This window comes from Somniosus microcephalus, chromosome 13, assembly GCF_052327205.1.
Source record: "Somniosus microcephalus isolate GS21.2 chromosome 13, FLI_Smic_1.0, whole genome shotgun sequence".
Lineage (NCBI taxonomy): Eukaryota > Metazoa > Chordata > Chondrichthyes > Squaliformes > Somniosidae > Somniosus > Somniosus microcephalus.
The window spans coordinates 21,001,547-21,025,427 of NC_140999.1; the positions used below are offsets into that span (position 1 = coordinate 21,001,547).

Below are 23,881 nucleotides of genomic sequence, written 5' to 3' on the forward strand. Positions count from 1 at the left end.
ACTCCCCCGCCATCGGGAACATCTTTCCTGCATCTAGTCTGTCTAGTCCTGTTAGAATTTTATAAGTTTCAATGAGATCCTCTCTCATTCTTCTAAATTCTAGCGAATACAAACCCAATTGACCCAATCTCTCTTCATACGTCATTCCTCCCATCCCAGGTATCAGTCTGGTAAATCTTCGCTGCACTCCCTCCATGGCAAGAACATCCTTCCTCAGATAAGGCGACCAAAACTGCACACAATACTCAAGGTGTGGTCTCACCAAGACCCTGTACAACTGCAGCAAGACATCCTCGCTCCTGTACTCGAATCCTCTTGCTATGAAGGCCAACATACTATTTGCCTTCTTAACCACCTGCTGCACCTGCATGCTTACCTTCAGTGACTGGTGCACAAGGACACCCAGGTCTCGTTGCACTTCCCCTTTTCCCAATCTATTGCCGTTCAGATAATAATCTGCCTTCCTGTTTTTGCCACCAAAGTGGATAACCTCGCATTTATCCACATTATACTGCATTTGCCATGCATCTGCCCAATCACCCAACCTGTCCAAATCATACCGGAGTTTCTCTGCATCCTCCTCACAGCACACACGCCCACCCAGCTTTGTGTCATCTGCAAACTTGGAGATGTTACATCTAGTTCCCTCGTCTAGCTCATCATTAATATATATTGTGAATAACAGGGGTCCTAGCACCGATCCCTGCGGTACCCACTAGTCACTGCCTGCCACTTGGAAAAGGACCCGTTTATTCCAACTCTTTGCTTCCTATCTGCCAACCAGTTCTCTATCCAAGTCAGTACCTTACCCCCAATCCCATGTGCTTTAACTTTGCGCGCTAATCTCTTATGCGGGACCTTATTGAAAGCCTTCTGAAAGTCCAAATACACCACATCCACTGGTTCTCTCGTATCTATTCTACCAGTTTCATCCTCAAAAAATTCCAGTAGATTAGTCAAGCATTTACCTTTTGTAAATCCATGTTGAATTTGTCTGATCCTGTCACTGTTTTCAAAGTGCTCTGCTATTACATCTTTTATAATGGACTCTAGCATTTTCCCCACTACCGATGTCAGGCTTACCGGTCTATAATTCCCCGTTTTCTCTCTACCACCTTTTTTGAATAGTGGGGTTACATTAGCTACCCTCCAATCCATGGGAACTGTTCCAGAGTCTATAGGTGTATAGGTTCTCTCCTTATATGTCCTCCCCAAAGGTATCTCGGAGTTAAATTTCATATATAAATCTGCCCCACCCACGAAGCTGTCCATATCCTCCTGAGGTTGCTTACAGTCCTCTTCCTAACTTCCTTCACATCTCTGCTATTTAAATCTGACACAAAAATGGGCCAAGAAGCCTACTGCTCCATGAGGTGAGAAAGGAAACTTGGCCAAGCAAACCAGCTGAAAACTCACACACCTCACACCATATATATATGAATAACGGATCTGAATGTAAGCTACTACAGCAAAGAGAAGTGTGCTTCCCAGCCATTACACCACTCCTCCTGTTGATGGAATTGGTAGGACAGCTGAAGCATGTTTAAAGAAGGATGCAATTTCCAAACATGTAATAGATGTGTTCCCAAGAAAAGAAAGAAAGACTTGCATTTATATAGCACCTTTCACAACCACCGGACATCCCAAAGCGCTTTACAGCCAATGAAGTGTAGTCACTGTTATAATGCAGGAAATGCGGCAGCTAATTTGCGCACAGCAAGCTCCCACAAACAGCAATGCGATAATGACCAGATAATCTGTTTTTTAGTGATGTTAATTGACGGGTAAATATTGGCCAGGACACCAGGGAGAGCTCCCCTGCTCTTCTTCAAAATAGTGCCATGGGATCTTTTACATCCATCTGAGAGGGCAGATGGGGCCTCGGTTTTACATCTCATCTGAAAAACGGCACCTCTGACAGTGCAGCACTCCCTCAGCATTGCACTGGAGTGTCAGCCTAGATTTTTGTGCTCCAGTCTCATGGAGTGGGACTATGAACCCTTCTATTGACTGAGAGGTAAGGGTGCTACCAACTGAGCCTCAGCTGAAACAGTGCTATAGCTGATATTTATAGCACCCACCTGTAGTATACATCAGCAGTGTATTCCAAACAGCTGCATTCTCCAGATCAACTTGCCTTTCCTCAAGTCCCTGGTGTTAAGTCCGTGAATGATTTAGACATGGACTAGCAGGAGTGAAAACAAACAGATCTTTACTGGTGAAAGGCAATAACGAAACTAAACTACAGAGGCTCTCTAGCGCCTTTTATACAGGGGTGGTCACTGCCGGTACTGCAGTCTGAGACCAGTTATTCTCTTAAAGGTACATACACAACACCTGGCACAATATGTAGAATCATAGAGATGGTGCAACAGAAGGGGACCATTTAGCCCGTTGCACACATGCGGCTGTTCGGTGTCCAATTGGGATAATTTATTCTAATCCCATTTTCCTCTCCTTTCTGCAGATCCTTTTATATTTTTCATTTATAAATACCTATCCAATTCCATTTAAAATGATGTTACCATCTCTGCCTCAATAGCCACATGTAGTAAACATGGTCTAATATGAAAACTTTCTATCTTTGTCCATTCTTTCTTACAATAATCCTCAGTCAAGAGTCCCGAGTTACAGATTTACTAATCAGTGAAAATAATCTTTCATTATTTGCGCCTCTGCAAACTTTTCATAATTTTGAAAACCACAGTTATGTGCCCCCTTAACCTTCTCTGTTCCCGTGAGGAAAGCCCCAATTTTTTTTAAAACTCGCTATGCTGTTGGGGGTCCATGAGCTGTGCAGGAGCAATTTCTCTCCATTCCACGAGGCAGACTCCTCGATGCTAATGGCAATCCTGCCAGGCTCCTGCCAAATATATTCCAAGAGCGTCACCCTGAGGATCATGGTGTGCAGGCGTAGGGAAGGTAACAATCACAGCCTGCCGATGTTGTGCTATTATCGAACTCAGGAGGAAAATCGACCCCCTTTTCTCTATTTTAGGTCTAAGTCCAATATCACCCAGTTCTCCTGCACTGATTTCTAGTCTGATCCACTGAGTCTACTTTGTTTCAAACTGAACGCAATTGCTAAGCAACCTTCAGCTGACCAACACATGCCTCTATTACATTGTGCGTACTTAGGTCAATAAAATAATGGTTTTCACAATGTTTTTATGTGGGGGAAACCCTGCAAATATTGACCTACTTCCTGTCCTAACATCCCGAAGACAGTGCTAGTCATCCAAAGGAAACAGTAGAGTCAATGCAGAAAACGTGCTTTATTAGGATCACGCAACAGAGGTAACTTCTCAGTAAGTTAACAAATACAGAAAAATAAAGACATATGATAAACAGATGGGTAGAAATCTGATGATCTTATGAATCCCCTTAGGCTCCAGAGACCCCAGTTTAAAACATATGCATTAGCATTCGGCAAGCCGTTAATCATTTTCGCTTAAAATAATTCAAACCTATGTGCAAATGTAAGGGCCAAGCATAATCCTCGTAACAGGAATTTCAAACCGCTTTGCTTCGAAAATTCTGTTCCTCCTTATAAGAACTGGCATCTTTTAATATTACAAAAGCAAAATACTGCGGATGCTGGAAATCTGAAATAAAAACAGAAAATGCTGGAAATACACAGCATCTGTGAAGAGCGAAACAGAGTTCATGTTTCAGGTTGATCATATTTTAATATTAGTTGTCAAATAAAAACCTTACCACTTGACTTTTTAAATACAGTCCCTGCTACTTCTGGGTGGTGAGCTGTAACATTTATAATATCTTCTGTTTTAGGAGATTGTGGACGACTGGTACAGTTTCTGCATTGTGTTGAAGTAGAGACCCATGCACCCTGGTTTAAATTGCAGCTTCTACTGGTATTCACTGACCAGGCTTCCCCTCGGCTGTGGGATACTTATGTCAGTTGAGTCATCAGGTGCATCAGTCGTCAGAGGCTTGAAAGGGGACCAAAAAGAAAGAGACAGAAAATTAGAGGTGGAGCAGTGGAAAGAGAGGATGAGAATACTTTTTTAGAAAAAGAACCATTTCTAGTTTTGGAATTCAGTTCCACTATCAGTCTGAATCTCTGACATGTGCTCTCACAGTTTTTGAGTGCAGAAAGGAGTAAAGAAAATATCCCCTCAAAATGGAGGAGAAGAACCACCCAGGAGAAATCAAAAGCATTTCTTTCAATAATACATCAGCGGGTTTTTTGTAAGTTCGAACCTTTGGTTGTATCTTGTAAGGTTAGCCTCCCCATTTTGTTCTGCACAGGTTAAAGTTGCTCCTAGTTAGTCACAAATGAGTCCTCTGCCAGTCTCATTACCCATCATCACGTGTGAAGCCAGAAGGAAAACATGTTACACAATTCAACACATGGCTGATGGGAAGCTGCACAAATGGACACACTTTTTCCAGAGGTGCTAGCATTTAGAATATTAATGGATAACATAAATTATTCAACTAGAACTTACTGTTGACACTATTCGCCAATGAACATTTAACACATTTGTATGACATTCCTTCATCAGCTTTCATATCTCCTTTTCTTTTGAATGGGTTTACGCTTCCAAGTGTAAATTCCAGGCTTTACCACTAAAACTCACTAACACGACAGTGAAGAGCACTGGGGAGTGAGTCATCCCAATTCCAGAACCATGTCAGAGAAGCCACACCATTCCCGTGCAGTGCTGAGGGAGTGCTGCACTGTCGGAGGTGCCGTCTTTCGGATGAGACGTTAAACCGAGGCCCCGTCTGCTCTCTCAGGTGGATGTAAAAGATCCCATGGCACTATTTCGAAGAAGAGCAGGGGAGTTATCCCCGGTGTCCTGGACAATATTTATCCCTCAACCAACATAACAAAAACAGATCATCTGGTCATTATCACATTGCTGTTTGTGGGAGCTTGCTGTGCGCAAATTGGCTGCCGTGTTTCCCACATTACAACAGTGACTCCACTTCAATAGTACTTCATTGACTGTAAAGCGCTTTGAGACGTCTGGTGGTCGTGAAAGGCGCTATATAAATGCAAGTCTTTCTTTCTTTCTTACTAGAGAGCCCACATCACTACCAGCAGGAAATAATTCCAGCCACTTCTATTCCATCATATATGGTAATCTTGAAGTTAGAATGCAGCACCAGTGTAGCTGTGCTGGGATACCAAATGCATGATTTCTGAATTCTTTAGGATCTCATGATAATTTCCAGCTATTGTCACTGCTCTGTCGCTGATGCCTCTGACCCAGTATTGGCTGTAGACAGTGTCTGGTGCTATATCATCATGTCAGCCAGGAGATACCATCTAGTTATGCAGTTCCCGACTCACTGTGGAGCAAGAACCAATCAAAAACCAAACATTTTTTCCCCTGAGAAATTTCGAACGCGTTTAAGTCTGATTTACTAAATTTCCTGACCCGAACATACCCTCAGTAGAAAAATTCAATTATCACAAGATTTTCCCAACATAAGTTTGTGCTAATCTCTGTGATATTGTTGTTTTATAAATGATTCACAAGAAAATGGACCAAAAGCCCTGTGTTACAATTTTTTAATCTTATCAGTGCTGGGAAGGATGGTTGTTTTTTTTTTAATTTCAGAAAGTATAATATCAACCCTTTGGCCACATTTCTATATTAGATCACCAAAAAATGCAGTAGGCTCTCCTCATAATGTTTTGTAATTCCCACATTGTTTGTCCCTCTTTTTTCACCAATTGCCTCCTCTCCTGAAGGCATTCAGCTGTTGCTGGGGCACAGCTCTACAGATGCTGGACATTCTACCCTACCGCTAGCCCAATACTGTCCTTATCCACTCTCCTCAAATTTGCACGTTCAACAGTGGATGCTGGACAATGTTCAAGAATGTGAACACTGGAGAGTTTGTTCCCTCCTGATCCGCAAGGGGTACTGAGGCCAATTGCAGCACCCCTTCCATTGACCCAGCTAAGATCCTCTAACTCAGCACAGACTGGAGGTTAAACCTGGAACTTTCCTGGTCCATATGGCTTAGCTACTTTATGCCTTAGCCAGCTAAGCCACCAGGGTAGCCTATGGCTCTTGTATTAATAGAGAAGTGATAGAAACACCATCCCGTTTCACATATCTCACTGTAATGTCCTCTGATAAAATGGCCATTGTTCATAATTTCCTCATAAAGAAAAGAAATAATATAAAATACCCTTTCCCCTTATCTAGAATAAGCTCTATATTTGACTCAACGGTCACGCTATAGGTCAGACCTCCTTTAACAGGAAATGCAAAGCTAGTGAATGGGAAACGTGCTAAGTTTTGCTTTTTAATATCACTGTTGTGGGGACAGTTTAACACATACCAATTACAGGTGTCAGTGTTAGGGAACAGAACAGTTTTCACTCCCTGCACTCCACCAAGCACTCCCTGGTTAGGTACGAGTTAAGTGCAGTTCAGAGCTCCCTTTCCACTTGTTCAATATGATTTAACCCCAACTTCAGAGAAATCACATGCACTAGTCAACGAGACGTATTCATTTCGCAATCATATCCGCCTTTAATGTGGTCTTTCTGGATTTGAGTGCTAAATTGATGCGAAATTCTGCGCAGTTTTGTACAATAGATCTACATGGCCTGAGAACTGGGTTAAAATGTTCACTTGGCATAAAAATGTCATTAGTTGTTGGAAAGACAAGATTTTCATTCCATCAATAATTTGTTTACAGAGATAAAAGGACAGTGTTCTAATCCAGTACTCTATCCAGACTTATATATATATACAGTATATTAATCTGGCTAATCCCTGGAGTAAAAACATTTATGAATCTCAGCAAAAATATTGATATTATTTGGTTGATTAACTTATTCTGGTGTTTGAGCTCTAATTCTGTGGTAAATATGACCGTTAATGCCATAAATAGTGAGATCAAGCTCAGAAAGATTGGATGCTGAGTAAAGCTGCCTCGACACTGCCTCAACAATATGCCTGAACCTCAATCTCAAAGAGCGGTTACTGCACAACAACAGGAAGAGAGATTCCCCAATAGCTTACTGGGCATGTGCACCATTCAGTGTGATACCCAGGGGCAAGCCTTTGGCTCAGTGGTAGCATTCCTGTCTTCCGAGTCAGAAGAGTAAGGCTCAAACCGCAGGTAATCCTGGTGAGTGGAGACCGGAGCTCTGGCTCTGAAATTTTGGGTTGACCTCCAGTGGGATACTTTAGTCCAATCTACTGTTTAGGACTAACCACCCTATTGGCTGCTATAACATAAGAACATAAGAAACAGGAGCAGGAGTAGGCCATTTGGCCCCTCGAGCCTGCTCGGCCATTCAATAAGATCATGGCTGATCAGGTCTTGGCCTCAACTCCACTTCCCTGCCCGCTCCCCATAACCCTTGACTCCCTTATCGTTCAAAAATCTGTGTATCTCCACCTTAAATCTATTCAGCGACCCAGCCTCCACAGTTCTCTGGGGTAGGGAATTCCAAAGATTCACGATCCTCTGAGAGAAGGAATTCCTCCTCATCTCCGTTTTAAATGGGTGACCCCTTATTCTGAAACTATGCCCCTTAATTCCAGATTCCCCCACAAGGGGAAACATCCTCTCTGCATCTACCCTGTCAAGCCCCCTCAGAATCTTATGACGATGGAGAGTTCACGCCGCAGATTGTCAAAAAGCCAATGAATTCTTCCACTACTTCACACTATTCTCCGAGGGTAGAGACCATGAAAGTCCCAGACTCATTGCCTGATTTGAGCTTAAGTCAACTGTTCTTAGCCAGGGTGTCCATAGGGGTGCTACATCCCAGGCAGCAGTGTGTTGGTGCTGATGCCCTCTGTCCTGTGCAGCATCAGGTAACTGCGGAGAAGGTTGGTGTTGTTGTTGGTGCTGCTGGTTTTGGGGCTGATCGTGGTCGGATTCTGAGGACTAAGATGAGACAGTATAAAGGGCACCCATGTTGATAGAGTAGATGGTAGGTGAAGTACAGGCAACAGAAGCATTCGGTCAATGGTGAGAGAGTTCTTCCAATAAGGTAAGAGTGGATGGAGAGTGAAAAGTGGAAAGCCTGCAGAATCTGTGCTGGGAATGGATGAGAAACACCCTGTGGCTGAGGAAAGTGATGATCTGTCAGGTGGGAGCTTTTTCTGTACATTTGAAGCTGTCAAGTCATCAGCTAGAGCAATGGCCACTGAACTCCCGTCTCAGGTTGACAGACGTGGTCCCCGAACAGTGTGGTTCCCGTGGATAAGTTAAAAAAGCCTGTTAATCATCTGTCAACTTGATGCTAATGAGTTTAATTGGGTCGCCCACTGCTGCCTGTCAGGTCTGCTCAGCACTGACAGACCCGACATTGGGAAAGGCGCGTTGCAGCGGGTTGACAGCGGGGTCCCAACCAACTGTCAAAAAAAGTCAAATTTCCCACCCATCTCGCCACCGATCCCGCCCGCTGACCCCCAAAAAATTCTGGCCTAAGTGTTGGCAGGCTAGTTGTGACAGCTATGGCTCAGTTGGTAGCACCCTCACCTTGGAGTCAGGAGGTTGTGGGTTCAAATCCCACTCCAGAGACTTGAGCACAAAAATCTAGGCTACTACTCCAGGGCAGTACTGAGGGAGTGCTGCACTGTCGGGGGTGATGTCTTTCGGATGAGATTTAAACTGAGGCCCCGTCTGCTCTCTCAGGTGCATATAAAAGATTCCGTGGCACTATTTCGAAGAAGAGCAGAGGAGTAATCCCCAGTGTCCTGGCTAATATTTATCCCTCAGTCTACATCACAAAAGCAAATTATCTGGTCATTATCACATTACTGTTTGTGGGAGTTTGCTGTGCGCAAATTGGCTGCTGCGTTTCCTACATACAATAGTGACTACACTTGAAAAGTACTATCGTTGGCTGTAAAGCACTTTGAGACGTCCGGTGGTCATGAACGGCGTTGACCAGGGAAGGTATCACAACTGAGTCTGATCCATTCCTCATCCACACACATTCATTTTTCAGCAAGAATCACTGGATAATGATGAAGAGCAGGAATCCTGTCTCATTTTTTTTCTCGCACTAGTCCAACAGTTCTGAGGCCAATTGCTCAACACAGACCAGGGATTGAACCTGAGATCTTTTGATCTGTCTGACTCACTGCTACACAAAATGGTGCACAATAAAAACGCAAAGAAACAATTTAGCTCACATCCCATGATGAAAAAGTGCTAAGTAATCTCCTGTGGCATTGCTTGTGGGTGGTATGGATCTAGAGCCTGGATGTTCTGTCAACTGCTATCTTGTCCTGTCCCTTTATGGCCACTGCTCGGTTACCCTTTGTGGAGAAGTGGTCTAAATGGATCCTGAGGCCAATTGGAGTCTAACTATTATTGCTGTTGTAAGCTTCTCTAGCTTGGCAGTTGCTTGGCTCTTCGCCTTGTTATCTCTAGGTTGTCTCACGGTCAGAATAAAATGGATTTCTAAACATTTTTGTATACTTTTCTTTAAAAAAAGATTGTCCATTTGTGATTTGCTGTTGTTTTGTACAAAGTGTGGCATCTGGAGTATGACATCTGGAGTGTAATCTTCTGAGCGTGAAGGATTCTCTCAAGCCTTTATATAGATAGGATTCAAAAATATAAAATGGAATCCATTACAGAATAAAGATACAATTAATAGCTCTGTAAGCTATCAGAAAAATATAATTGAAAGAGCTGAATATATTGAAAAGACCGACCACTTCAGTTGTCATTTTTATTATCTTTTCTGTTCAAATCCAAATATGGAATGCATAATGCCTCTTTTATTATTTTTTTGACAATTGGCATGTTTCAAAACAAATGCTAGTGACAGAGGTTAAAATTTCTGAAATTCTTAAGTTGCTAATTCATGGGAGAAAGATACGTTAAGTAAAAATATGCCAGCCTTTGTGTTTTGAATTGCATACCATAGGATATGAGGTAATGTTTTTCTCCATCGCCCCAGGCCGACATATAATATGCGCAAATTGTTGTAAAGAGCAACATCCAAGCGAGTCCAAGTTTGGTTCAGCAGTTTGAGGCAGGGTGAACGTGGGTCGTTGAGTTAACGTCCAAAATAAGGTCGGGAAAAAAAATGAGATCATATTTACAGCCAGCATATGCAAAAGATCTGTCACTTCATAAATGGTTTTAGTCCCTGGCTCGGGACTGCAATCTAAGAACTTTACGGTGCTCAAAGGACAGAACCGATATTTCATTTGTTTTCTTTTCATGATGGCCAAAGTATTTGCTGCTGCTATGTGTCTGCATGTTATGCTCTTCACGGTGAGTGATGGGAACATTATGCTATTTACCCTTTGCACCCATTCGCAGGGTCACATATTCCTGGTCAAGCTCCATGATTGGGTGCAGCAGAAACTTTGTCCTACATTGCTCTAACAATTTAATTGAACCCCAGACTCAGAAACCTCTCCTCTCCCTCCCCCCACCAGCCCCCCTCACATTGGAAAAACATTCCCAATTCCCACACTATCTATGCTTTGAGATTGTCAAATTAATGAAAAATTACGAGCATCTTTTCTGCTATAAACTCGCGCTGACCAGGAATTGGCTGCATACGACCAACATCTGTTTTATTTGGTTCTTTCACCATCAGAGAGAGGCCTTTCTATTCCTTTCAAAACAGCTTTTGCTGCATATATATAAAAATGTGAAGACTGCACTGTAATATGGAAAACAAGTAAATACATGAAAATATTGTCTCAATACAATTTGCGATTTGTTCTTTCTGCGCATCATCACCTCAGCACTATTTGTCATTTTGGTGAAGTACAGATCACATCAGCCATGCTCCGGTTTATATAGGTAATGTTGCTGCGGTACAACCTTGGACAAGGTAGGGCTTCATTATGGTGGCGTGCAGGAATACATTATTGGCTTTACACAACTCCCATTGTGTGTTATTCCATTGTTGTGAGCTAGTTGTGACTTAGTTGTGTCTTTTGTGGCCATAGTTATAGCTAACTATGCTATAATGTCTTACTTATAGTATTGGTTTATCTGATTTGCCTATTTATATTACAGTGTAATATTAACACATTTTTACTTACATACATGTAGCATAACCTGTTTTGAAGGAATTTTTTTAAAACACAGTCACCGCTCCCAGATGGCTAAGGAGCCTAAATAAAACCCATATCGACCATCTCAAACAAACTAGACCTGCTTTTTTTCATTTTTCTAAATGTTCTACCTTTCGCACGGCTGCCAACAGGCACCACAATCAATTTGGTGACAAGTTAACAATGACATCACTGGCCTATGTGACCCTTCCCCTCCTGCATTGGTCTTGAATGATCTTCAAGTGCTTTCTGGGTTTCATCTGCAACCTGCCAGCTCTCTGCATTACTGAAAAATAAAGAACTGAATAGAGCATGTGCTATCTTGTGCACACAGCCACGGTATTAGCATGCATGCAGAGAAGGTCCATATTAAAAAGTTGAAGGTCAGCGGTGATAGAAGTGGAGTGTGAGAAGCAGGTGGGCTGATGGTAGCCATGTTTTTTTCATCGCTACAGCAATGTGTTAACCTCATCTTGCTAAGGCTCCCGGCCCTATAAATAGAAAGGTTCTGTAAAAGGAGTTCGTACTTCTAAGTACCATGAGCTACATTCCAAACATACTTCTCATCAAAAATAAACTATTTTACGCCATTAAGGATAAATTCAAAACTCAGATTCTATATATTCGACTCTCATGAAATCTCCTGACAATGCACTGATACTGGAATTAATCATTGCCATTGTTGGAGTCCTTCTGTATTAATTTATCTTCTTTATTTATGCTGATTAGACTGTTGACAGGAAAATCCAGTTTCCTTTCTGCACTTAGGATAGCCAGTCAGAATTCTAGAAGAAACGTAGGTATTAAAGAATATCCTGTTGACAATGACATTACTACACAAGATAAGAGAAGCCAGTATGGGTGTAGCAGGACCTTTGAAAATGAAGTACTGTAGATTGTATTAACTACCCAGTACCGGCATCACTGTACAACAACAACAACAACTTTGATTTATATAGCACTTAAAACATCCCAAGGCGCTTCACAGGTGTATTAAAAGACAAAAGAATTTGACACCGAGCCACATAAGGAGAAATTAGGGCAGGTGGGCAAAAGCTTGGCCAAAGAGGTAGGTTTTAAGGTGCGTCTTAAAGGAGGAACGAGAGGTAGAGAGGCAGAAAGGCTTAGGCAGGGAATTCCAGAGTTCAGGGCCTAGGCAACAGAAGGCACGGCCACCAATGGTTGAGCAATTATAATCAGGGATGCTTAAGAGGGCAGAATTGGAGGAGCGCAGATATCTCGGGGGGTTGTGGGGCTGAAGGGGATTACAGAGATAGGGAGGGGCGAGGCCATGGAGGGATTTGAAAACAAGGATGAGAATTTTGAAATCAAGGCGTTGCTTAACCAGGAGCCAATGTAGGTCAGTGAGCACAGGGGTGATGGGTGAACGGGACTTGGTACGAGTTAGAACATGGGCGGCCGAGTGTTGGATGACCTCATGTTTACGTAAGGTAGAATGTGGGAGGCCAACCAGGAGTGCATTGGAATAGCCAAGTCTAAAGGTAACAAAGGCATGGATGTGGGTTTCAGCAGCGGATGAGCTGAGGCAAGGGTGGAGACAGGCGATGGAAAGAGGCGGTCTTAGTTATGCTGCGGATATGAGGTCGGCAACTCATTTCAGGGTCAAATATAACACCAAGGTTGCGAACAATGTGGTCCAGCCTCAGACAGATGTTAGGGAGAGGGATGAAGTCAGTGGCTAGGGAACGGAGTTTGTGGCGGGGACCAAAAACAATGGCTTTGGTCTTCCCAATATTTAATTGGAGAAAATGTCTGCTCATCCAGGACTGGATGTCAGACAATTTAAAGATCGTGGAGGGGTGGGGTGATAGTTTGCAAGGACAGAGGGGTCAAGGGTTGTTTTTTTGAGGAGGGGGATGATGACGGCAGATTTGAGGGAGAGGGGGACAGTACCTCAGGAGCGAGAACTGTTAACAATGTCAGCTAACATGGGAGTCAGAAAAGGAAGTTGGGTGGTCAGCAGTTTGGTGGGGATAGGGTCAAGGGAGCAGGAAGTGGGCCTCATGGACAAGATGAGCACGGACCAGAAACGCTGTTTACGGAGGTCACGGTCCATCATCAAAGACCCTACCCACCCCAGCCACAGTCTGTTCACCCTCCTGCCATCTGGGGGATGCTACAGATGCATTCGCACCCGTACGACCAGATTTAGGAACAGCTTCTTTCCCAGGGCTGTCATCCTACTGAACTCCACAAATAAACTCTAAAGCCTGCACATCTGCCAATGCACTTTATTATGGTTATGCTTATGTTAATGTATTACAAGCCAAATGTATGTTGAATGTTTAAATGTCTTAATCCAAATGTACACTCTCGGGAGCCGCAAGCCTACATTTCGTTGTACTGCACTTGTGCACTAACAATGACAATAAAAGTTGATTTGATTTGATTTGATTTGATTTGATTTGAGTGGTCATGAGAGGAGATTGAACATTTCAGTTTATGATTCAAGCCATGTAAGTGGCCTCTAAGCCATTTTTTTGGTGGGGGTGCTGTCTAACGTGGGTAGCAATCCATCTCCATGCATAGGCATTCCAAACCAAGTTGCTAAAACATACCTGCAGGTAGGACTTGTATTTGCCTGGCATGGAGTGCGCACTCTCTCCCTGTTAGGACACAATCTATTTGCCTAAGGCCAGAGAACTTAGGCAGAGGTTAGCAAGAGCTCATACCTTAGGAACTTCCAAGTGTGCACAGAGGTACAGTTAGAGTTTAACCAGCTAAAACTGGTTACCATGGGAAGCTCTTGTCTGTTTGTCTGGACAAGACCATCCTTCCCATTAAGGCATTAACAAGACCATCCTCCACCACTGGCGTACCGTGGCTGCAGTGTGTGCCATCTACAAGATGCACTGCAGCAACTCACCAAGGCTTCTTTGGCAGCACCTCCCAAACCCGCGACCTCTTCCACCTAGAAAGTCAAGGGCAGCAGGCGCATGGGAACACCACCACCTCCAAGTTCCCCTCCAAGTCACACACCATCCTGACTTAGGTATATATCGCTGTTCCTTCATCGTCGCTGGGTCAAAATCCTGGAACTCCCTACCTAACAGCATTGTGGGAGTACCTTCACCACAGGGACTGCAGCAGTTCAAGGAGGCGGCTCACCACCACCTTCTCAAGGGCAACTAGGGATGGGCAATAAATGCCGGCCTTGCCAGCGACGCCCAGATCCCATAAGCGAATAAAAAAAAACTTCAAGCGTTATCTGGAGCCAAGTGGGAAGAATCCTAGCTCCAAATGATAGATCTACTCAGGCTGACTATTCAGTCAGCAGGAGTGCCCTGGGCCATCCTGATTTGGATAACCAAGTATGCTACAGAGAGGTGACCCGGTTCCGATCTTCCATCTTCAAGCAAGTCATCTCAGAACTACCTCAATCGTAAAGAGAACCACTTACTTGCGCTCCCTAGTTGGTCAAGCCGCTTCCAGATTGATCATCATGATGATACCTAGCCAACTCTACCTTGGACACCTCAGTTTCCTTTTGTCAATCATCTGGTATTTAAGCTGGATTGTCCTATAATTTTCTTTCAGGTATTCTTCAGAGATGGAAAAAAAATGTTGACAATCTTCACCACTCTTACAATCCGTCTTGATCTTGACCTATGTATTCGTCACCCTGTTCTGCCATCCTCATCCTCAGGAATCGCTGATGAAATCAGTACATAGAAACATAGAAGATAGGAGCAGGAGTAGGCCATTTGGCTCCTCGAGCCTGTTCCGCCATTTAATGAGATCATGGCTGATCATCCAAATTCAGTAACTTGTCCCTGCTTTCTCCCCATATCCCTTGATCCCTTTAGCCTTAAGAAATATATCCAACTCCTTCTTGAATATATTTAATGAATTGGCCTCTACTGCCTTCTGTGGTAGGGAATTTCACAGGTTCACACTCTCTGGATGAAGAAATTCCTCCTCATCTCAGTCCTAAATGGCTTACCCCTTATCCTTAGACTGTGACCCCTGGTTCTGGACTCCCCCGCCATCGGGAACATCCTTCCTGCATCTAGTCTGTCTAGTCCTGTTAGAATTGTATAAGTTTCAATGAGATCCTCTCTCATTCTTCTAAACTCTAGCGAATACAAGCCCAATCGACCCAATCTCTCTTCATACGTCATTCCTGCCATCCCAGGTATCAGTCTGGTGAATCTTCGCTGCACTCCCTCAATGGCAAGAACATCCTTCCTCAGATAAGGCGACCAAAACTGCACACAATACTCAAGGTGTGGTCTCACCAAGGCCCTGTACAGCTGCAGCAAGACATCCTTGCCCCTGTACTCGAATCCTCTCGCTATGAAAGCCAACATACCATTTGCCTTCTTAACCGCCTGCTGCACCTGCATGCTTACCTTCAGCGACTGGTGCACAAGGACACCCAGGTACTGAAAGGAAGAAGTTTTGTATGCATTTTTGTCTGACTGTAACATTTGGCACCTCATTCTAAAGTTGCAATCACCATAGCTTTAGCTGTTTGCTAACAGTATGCAAACCAGAATCAGTCCTGAATGAAATGTTTCAGTCAGAATTGAATAAGTAAAACCAGGCCATAATGTGATGTAGGACTTGGCAATTGAGCAAACTGGCAATCTGAGCCAAACTGATGTCAAAGGATTACGGGCCATGCAGAGGACGCACACAAACATGACAAGAAATTGCTTGACTTAAGCAAACTGAATTAAAGAAATTGCTTTTTTAACTCGGAGGAGTTGTGAATGGGGCTGAACACCATGGAATCTTCTGCCAACAGCCTCACTCCTGGCCTTATTATGGAAGAAAAAAATCATTGATGAAATAGCTGAAGTTGGTTGAGCTAAGGACACAACCCTAAGGAATTCCTGTAGCAATGTCCTAGGGCTGCAATGATTGTCCTATCAACAACTATAACCGGTTACCTGTTGTCAGGCATGACACCAACCACCAGAAGACTTTCTCTTTGATCCCATTGTCCTGAGTTTTTCTAGGGCTCCTTGGTCCCATGCTCATTCGCAACTTGTCTTGGTGTTGAGTGCAACTATTCTCACCTTGCCTCAGCTCTTGTTCCTATGTTTGGATCACAGCTGAGATGAGATATGGAGCCAAGTGGTTGCATATGCTGTTTATTGGGATGTGCTTTCCATATACTGGGTATATGTACATCACTTATTTTTGTTACTCAGCGGGGCATATGGGCCTGGATTTTGCAGTCAGCGGCGAAGTGATGGTGCTCGCTGCCGACCTCGAAGAAAGCTGCCCACAAAAATCTAGCAATCTCTGTGCCATCGATTTCACCTCTGCCGATGTTAATTTGAATCTGAATAATAGGGGATCTCCAGCGTCCAGCAACAATGATGTCATCAAGCTGGCTAAGCAGCCAAATACATGGAAGAGGTCTCGGACAGCAAACCAGGAAGTAAAATGTACTGATTATCCTTCACTTTTTAAATCATATTACAGAAACCGAAATAAAGATTGGGACATATGCATGGGATTAATGTAGAAGCTGAAATATCAGAAACAAACGTTAAAAAAAATTAAAAAGCATGTAATTTTTAACATAATGGAAAAATTTGACATTCCACAAATATAAAATTAGTTTTTCAGGGCCAGAATGGTTGTTCAGCAGTAGTTATGACTCAGTACGTCTTTAAAAGCCTTGTTGCACATCATTCAAAAAGGCTTACTTTTCAGGCATTTTTAACAGCGATATTAGAGCGTAAAAGCTGAAGTTTTGTTTTATTTGTTCATGGGATCTGGGCGTCGCTGGCAAGGCCAGCATTTATTGCCCATCCCTAAAGTTAAGTTCTCGTCAGTTCAGTGATTTCAATTGATTGTCGGCTGTGGGGAGTTCAACAGCGCCCCCTGTGAAGGAGCAGGGAATGACTGACAGCAACTTCTGGATTTCCGTGTTAAACTGCGCATGTGTGGACGCCAGAAGTTGCTGTCAGTTTCACGGGTGTAATGACGACAAACACTGACAGTTTCGCTGTCATTACAACCGCAAATTCCGGGCCATTAATATGTCCTAGCAACCCACTGTGTAAAAAAAATTCCCCTAACCTCTCTCTTTGATATTTTAATTATCCTAAATTTATGCCCTGTAATTACTGACTCATAAATGAGGAAATAATTTTCCCTATTTATCAAAATCCCTCATAATGCTGAGCACCTCTATCAGATGCCCTCTTAACCTTCTCTGTTCTCGTGAATAGATCCCATTTTTTCTGGTTCTTACTCAGAAGCCTCTCCTCCCGGAAATCAGCTTAAGTAAAGCTTTTCTGTCCCCTCTCTATGGTCTTGACATACTTCCTAAAGTAGGGCACCCAAAACCGGAGACAATATTCTAAACACAGCCGAACAATGATTTTTTTTATTAATCTAGTATTCCCTCTTTGCTGTTGTACAGTGTGCCCTTATTTATAAAACCTAGGATCCCATACGGGCTGTACTTTATGTAAGCTGGTTATTGGGATGTATGTCACTTTATTAGTTAGGTGGATGTAGCATAGTGGTAATGTCACTGGACTAATAATCCAGTAGGCCTGGACTAATGATCCAAGAGGTGTGAATTCAAATCCCACCATGGCAGCTGGAGAATTTAAATTCAGTTAATTCAATAAATCTGGAATTTTAAAAAGAAAGCTAGTAGTGGATACAGCAAAGACTATGGGCCCCGACAACATCCCGGCTATCGTGCTGATGACTTGTGCTCCAGAACTAGCCACACCTCTAGCCAAGCTGTTCCAGTACAGCTACAACACCGGCATCTATCCGACAATGTGGAAAACTGCCCAGGTATGTCCTGTCCACAAAAAGCAGGACAAATCCAATCTGGCCAATTACCGCCCCAACAGTCTACTCTCAATCATCAGCAAAGTGATGGAAGGTGTCACCGACAGTACTATCAAGCAGCACTTACTCACCAATAACCTGCTCACTAATGCCCAGATTGGGTTCCGCCAAGACCACTCGGCTCCTGACCTCATTACAGCCTTGGTCCAATTATGGACAAAGGAGCTGAATTCCAGAGGAGAGGTGAGAGTGACTGCCCTTGACATCAAGGCAGCATTTGACCGGGTGTGGCATCAAGGAGCCCTTGTAAAACTGAAGTCAATGGGAATCGGGTGGCAGGTAATATTTGTGCCACAGAAGTGCCAGGCAATGACTATCTCCAACAAGCGAGAGTCTAACCACCGCCCCTTGACATTCAACGGCATTACTATCACCGAATCCCCCACCATCAACATCCTGGGGGTCATCATTGACCAGAAACTTAACTGGACCAGCCACATAAATACTGTGGCAACAAGAGCAGGTCAGAGGCTAGGTATTCTGCAGCAAGTGTCTCACCTCCTGACTCCCCAAAGCCTTTCCACCATCTACAAGGCACAAGTAAGGCGTGTGATGGAATACTCTCCATTTGCCTGGATGAGTGCAGCTCCAACAACACTCAAGAAGCTCGACACCATCCAGGACAAAGCAGCCCACTTGATTGACACTCCATCCACCACCTTAAACATTTACTCCCTCCACCACCGGCATACCGTGGCTGCAGTGTGTACCATCTACAAGATGCACTGCAGCAACTCGCCAAGGCTTCTTCGGCAGCACCTCCCAAACCTGCAACCTCTTCCACCTAGAAGGACAAGGGCAGCAGATGCATGGGAACATCACCACCTCCAAGCCCCCCTCCAAGTCACACACTATCCTGACTTAGAAGTATATCGCCGATCCTTCATTGCCACTGGGTCAAAATCCTGGAACTCCCTCCCTAACAGCACTGTGGGAGTACCTTCACCACACAGACTGCAACGGTTAAAGAAGGTGGCTCATCACCACCTTCTCAAGGGCAACTAGGGATGGGCAATAAATGCTGGCCTTGCCAGTGGTGCCAACATCCCATAAACGAATTTTAAAAAAATTATATGTTTGCTAATGGAATGCACTTTATGTATACTGTTTATTGGAAAGGACACATTTTTTTTCCTCCTCCAGGTTTTCCTTCTTACACTCTCTCTCCCTCCTGAAGATTTTGCTAGGTATGGTTTTTCAGGCACTGGTTCCGTTCCAATACCTTGGCCAATTAGTCATTTTTAATACGTGTTTTTAGACCATGAGTGTCATAAATCTCATCATCGAGAAACTACCTATGAAATAACACTGGACGGCCAGCTGGTGGCGCCGTCCAAGGAGTATAAATACTCGGGTGTTGGCCCCAGCTTGCCAGGGACATTTTGTAAGACAGGAACTAGTGAAGTACAACTAGACCTCCATGTTCTGAAACAAGTTGATTAAAGCCTTGCTTTATACTCAAACCAAGTGCGTAGTGAGTTTTATTACGTCAGTGAGTATTGGTGGGCAATGGAGCCTGTCTGACACAAACACTTTTAGTAGATGTTGCTGGATAGTGATCAGGAGTGGGAACTTTGCTCAGGATTTTCCCCTCCCTATTCCCTGTGTGTGTTGTAACCTCCCACTATCATTTAGCTAAGCTAACTTTGCATAGCATAAAGATAAAACTTGGAACCTTCTTATCTTGTAAGGCTTTGTACAATACTTCTCTTCTCTTAGGCAGTGCCTCGGAACCAAGGATGACTTGCTTCCACATTAAAAATGAGTTCTCAGGTGACTGATGAGTCCAATGCGGGACCTACAGTCGCTGTCACAGGTGGGGCAGACGGTGGTTGAAGGGCCGGGTGCTTGGGTTGACGTGCGCTCCGTGCGCTGTTTGCGCTTGGCTTCCGCTTACTCCTGGCAAAGAGACTCGAGGTGTTCGGCGCCTTCCCGGATGCACTACACCATGCTGAGCAATACCTATTTTCTCTGAATCTCGCAATTTCTAGAATTGGATTTTTTTTCTTTCCACGTTCCCCTGCTGTGTTTTTTTTAAATGATCTGATTTACTTGGGGTCACTTTCAATGCTGTTTTGCTTTCTCCGAGTTGAAATGTTGGCATTCATAAAGCAACTTCACACATGCAAAATTTACATACCAGATGAGATTGTAGATAATAAAAAAAAAATCATAGTGCCATGGGAGCTCAACATTCTCAAGTTCCTCTCATTTCCTGAAAATACAAGGCGTTTGAGCCAAAAGTTTATTCTGTCCACATTCACAATGACCCTGACCTATGGGTTCATTCGGGGATGTAGCGCTCATACTTGAATTTTGTATTAAAATAACTCGCTTCTCTCAAGTCTCTTCCGTCCCTTTCTCTTGGGTGGTTGCAGCCATTTTACACATGAAACCCTGCTTATTATGTGAGGCAAGTGGACTCCCTCCACATGTGTCCAATTCACTTCGCTTCAGAATCATGACTGGGTTCTGTCTCTATGGCAACAGAGACCATAACTATGTTAGCAGCCTGAGCAGGTGTGCAAAATGATTGCTATTATGTCATATCAGCTACACTCGTTTCCCCCTTTTGTCAGAGTATATTATGATTGGCTTCAAGGAATATTTCAAAAACAATTCCCGGTTGACATTTATTTACATTTATGAAGGATTTGACATCGAACTCAAACTGCGTTAGACGGCAGTTAATTTTTGTTAATTTTTTTTCCTTGGTACAACTCTGGAGTTCAAACACTGGTTTATTTACTGAAGAGTTAAACAAGCTAGGATTTTTCAGCTAGTATTGCAAGGATCAATTCATGCTCAAGAGCAGCAGTTCCAGCTGTGTGACGTCAGAGGGCAATGTCCCCGTGCTTTATTGCTCTCTGAGGTTACTGGAGGCTGCTGCTAGCTAAAGTCAAATAACAGGTAGCATTGAAAACTATTTTTGGCCTGGAAAAATCATATCGGGGAAGTCAACATTCTGGACTTTAGTACAAGGATGAATACTCCTGGGCCTAGCCAAGGTGGCTATCCACAGGTTGAGGCAGCGCGCGGTCGAGGGGGTTGTTCGGTCCGACTGCCTGCCTCTCTTCCATGGCTATGTCCACGTCTGGGTGTCCCTGGAGAGGGAGCATGTGGTGTCCACCAGCACTCTTGAAGCCTGTGACCGGTGGGCATCGGAGGGACTGGAGTGCACAGTCGACACCAGGAACAACGCTATGATTTAATTTGATAAGTTTCCTTTTGTTTTACTTGGAATTTGGAATTTTAAAAAGGGGGCACTTTTGTTAATTTGATTTTAACACCTGTATCATCCTAATTGGCAGTTTCCTAAGTTTTTATACTGGTGGACTGGACGCTGTTTTCTTTCACTACCTTGGTTGCAACTTGGAAGTCCTGCGCACTCAAACAGTCAAAGCTGCCCCTGTGCTCGCTCACCTACATTGGCTCCCAGTCCGGCAATGCCTCGATTTTAAAATTCTCATCCTTGTTTTCAAATCCCTCCAAGGCCTTGACCTCCCCTCAATCTCTGTAACCTCCTCCAGCCCCACAACTCTCCAATATCTCTGCGCTCCTCCAAGTCTGGCCTCTTGTGTATCCTCGATTCCCTTCACCCCACCATTGGCGGCTGAGTCTTCTGTTGCCTAGGCCCTAAGCTCAAGAATTCCCTCCCTAAACCACTCCGCCTCTCTCTGTTCTTCTTTAAAGCGGTCCTTAAAACCTACCTCACCGATCCTAATATCTTCTTATGTGGCTCAGTGTCAAATTTTGTTTGATAACGCTCCTGTGAAGCACCTTGGGATGTTTTACTATGCTAAAGACGCTATATAAATGCAAGTTGTTGTAGTTATAAGTGTTGGAACTTGACATTTCCCCAGGTAATTATACCAATGTGAGATCTAGTGTATCAGTCACTCCATTTCATCATCGTGTTTAAATCCCTTCATGGCTTCACCCTCCCTCTCTCTGTAACTTTCTCCAGCCCTACAATCTGCGCTACCCCCCCTACCGCCCCCCCGCCCCCCGCTGCCCCCCACCCCCTGCTCTCCATTCCTCTCACTGAGGCCTCTTGTGCACCTCCCCTTCCTTCACCCCACCATTGGCGGCCGGGTCTTTAGCTGCCAAGGTCCCATGCTCTGGAATTCCCACCCTAAAGCACCTCTACCCCTCCACCTCCCTCCTGTCTGTCCTTTAAGACATTCTTAAAAACCAACCTCTTTGACCAAGTGTTTGGTCACCCCTCCTACCATCTACTTCTTTGGCTCAGCGTCCATTTCTCTATACACCTCTGTGAAGTGCCTTGCGATGCTTTTTTCTACATTAAATGCATTGAAGAAAGGCAAGTTGTTGTTCTTCTTAAGCCCTAGAATTTTTTTTTCAATAAAATAAGAATGGAAGTTTATTGTTGTGGCTTCTGCCACTTACTTGCCACTATGGTGGTGTGATGATAAAAATTGTTGAAGATTATACACAAGGTAACAGTTTTTCGTAAATAATGCCTTGGTGTATGGCGAGGGTCAGCCCTTGTTTAATGATGTCAGCTTTCATGGGACTGTAAACGTGGTAGCTGCATTAATGCACTGCTGTCCTTGCTCCATACCGAACTAGGAATGAAAGACTAACATTTTCTGCCATTTAAAGAATACATCCTTCACAGCAGTACCCAAACATCTAGATCCTCTTACGCAAAATCCAAATTGCACAGACTTTGCTTCTTTTCCTGACAAAAATCGTTGTCCAGAGAATGCACAAGTATCACATCCACGATGTCAGCATGGCAAGTACGACACACAGCACTTGTGCTGATAACATGGGTTCAATGCAGATGCATCTGATTTTTGTTCGGAAAATAATGGGCAATTTCTGGGTGGGGCATGTTCTCAAATTCAGCAGGAAGTCAATTTTTACCAATTCAACCGATCTGTAAATATTGATTTTAATGTCCCTGAATACCTAGTTGCGGTTCAGTTAAAAGAAAAACGTTAATTTATACAATTTGTGCAAATATCTGATTACTGTCCCGATGTACATGTCATTTGTTGCACTTGAAAGGTCCAAAACCAGGCTAGATGACATATTATTAGACTTGATTAAGTGTCAGCCATGGCTCAGTTGGTAGCACTCTTGCCTTTGAGTCAAACGGCTGTGGGTTCAAGTCCCAGTCCAGAGACTTGAGCACAAAAATCCAGGGTGACACTCCAGTGGAGTGCTGCACTGACGGAGATGCCGTCTTTCAGATGAGACGTTAAACCGCGACCCTGTCTGCTCTCTCAGATGGATGCAAAAGATCCCATGGCACTAATTTGAAGAAGAGCAGGGGAGTTATCCCTGGTGTTCTGGCCAATATTTATCACTAATTTAACATAACACAAACAGGTTATCTGGTCCTTATCATATTGGTGTTTGTAGGAGCTTGCTGTGCGCAAATTGGCCACTACAGTGGCTACACTTCAAAAGTACTTCACTGGCTGTAAAGTGCTTTGGGATGCCCTGAGGTCGTGAAAGGCGCTATATAAATGCAGTCGTTCTTTCTCCTTTTCTTTCAGTTGGTACTAACCTTCAAATTGAACCAGCGCTAAACATGCAGTATCACGCTGCCGATTCTCAACACTGCATCTTAGCAACTTGTTAACCTTAAGACACAAGTTTTTAAAACTCTCAGGCGGTCTTCTGCCACATGCTTAAATTTCTAATTTTAGAAGAAACCGGACTATTCCTCATCGCTCTTTTCTAACATTAGAAACTTCACTGGCAGCAATGAGCTGGTAAGCAGGGCAATGTGCATTGGTTTACTGCTTGGAGCCTGCTTTTCCTTATGCACTCACCTTCTGACTCCCCAAAGCTTTCCACCATCTACAAGGCACAAGTAAGGAGTGTGATGGAACACTCTCCACTTGCCTGGATGAGTGCAGCTCCAACAACACTCAAGAGGCTCGACACCATCCAGGACAAAGCAGCCCGCTTGATTGGCACCTCATCCACCACCTTAAACATTCACTCCC

The 23,881-nt window shown here is 43.8% G+C and overlaps 1 long non-coding RNA gene across 1 annotated transcript in view; it reads right to left on the reverse strand.

Moving 5' to 3' along the window:
• Positions 1–3,256: 3,256 nt before the first annotated feature.
• Positions 3,257–23,881, reverse strand: part of LOC147108119 (uncharacterized) — a 49,119-nt gene continuing 28,494 nt past the window's right edge. Inside the window, exons 2-3 of the long non-coding RNA XR_015080702.1 lie at positions 3,718–3,953; positions 3,257–3,605 (exon numbers count right to left, since the gene is read on the reverse strand). This is a non-coding gene — a long non-coding RNA (uncharacterized LOC147108119). The remainder of the gene's footprint in view (positions 3,606–3,717; positions 3,954–23,881) is intronic.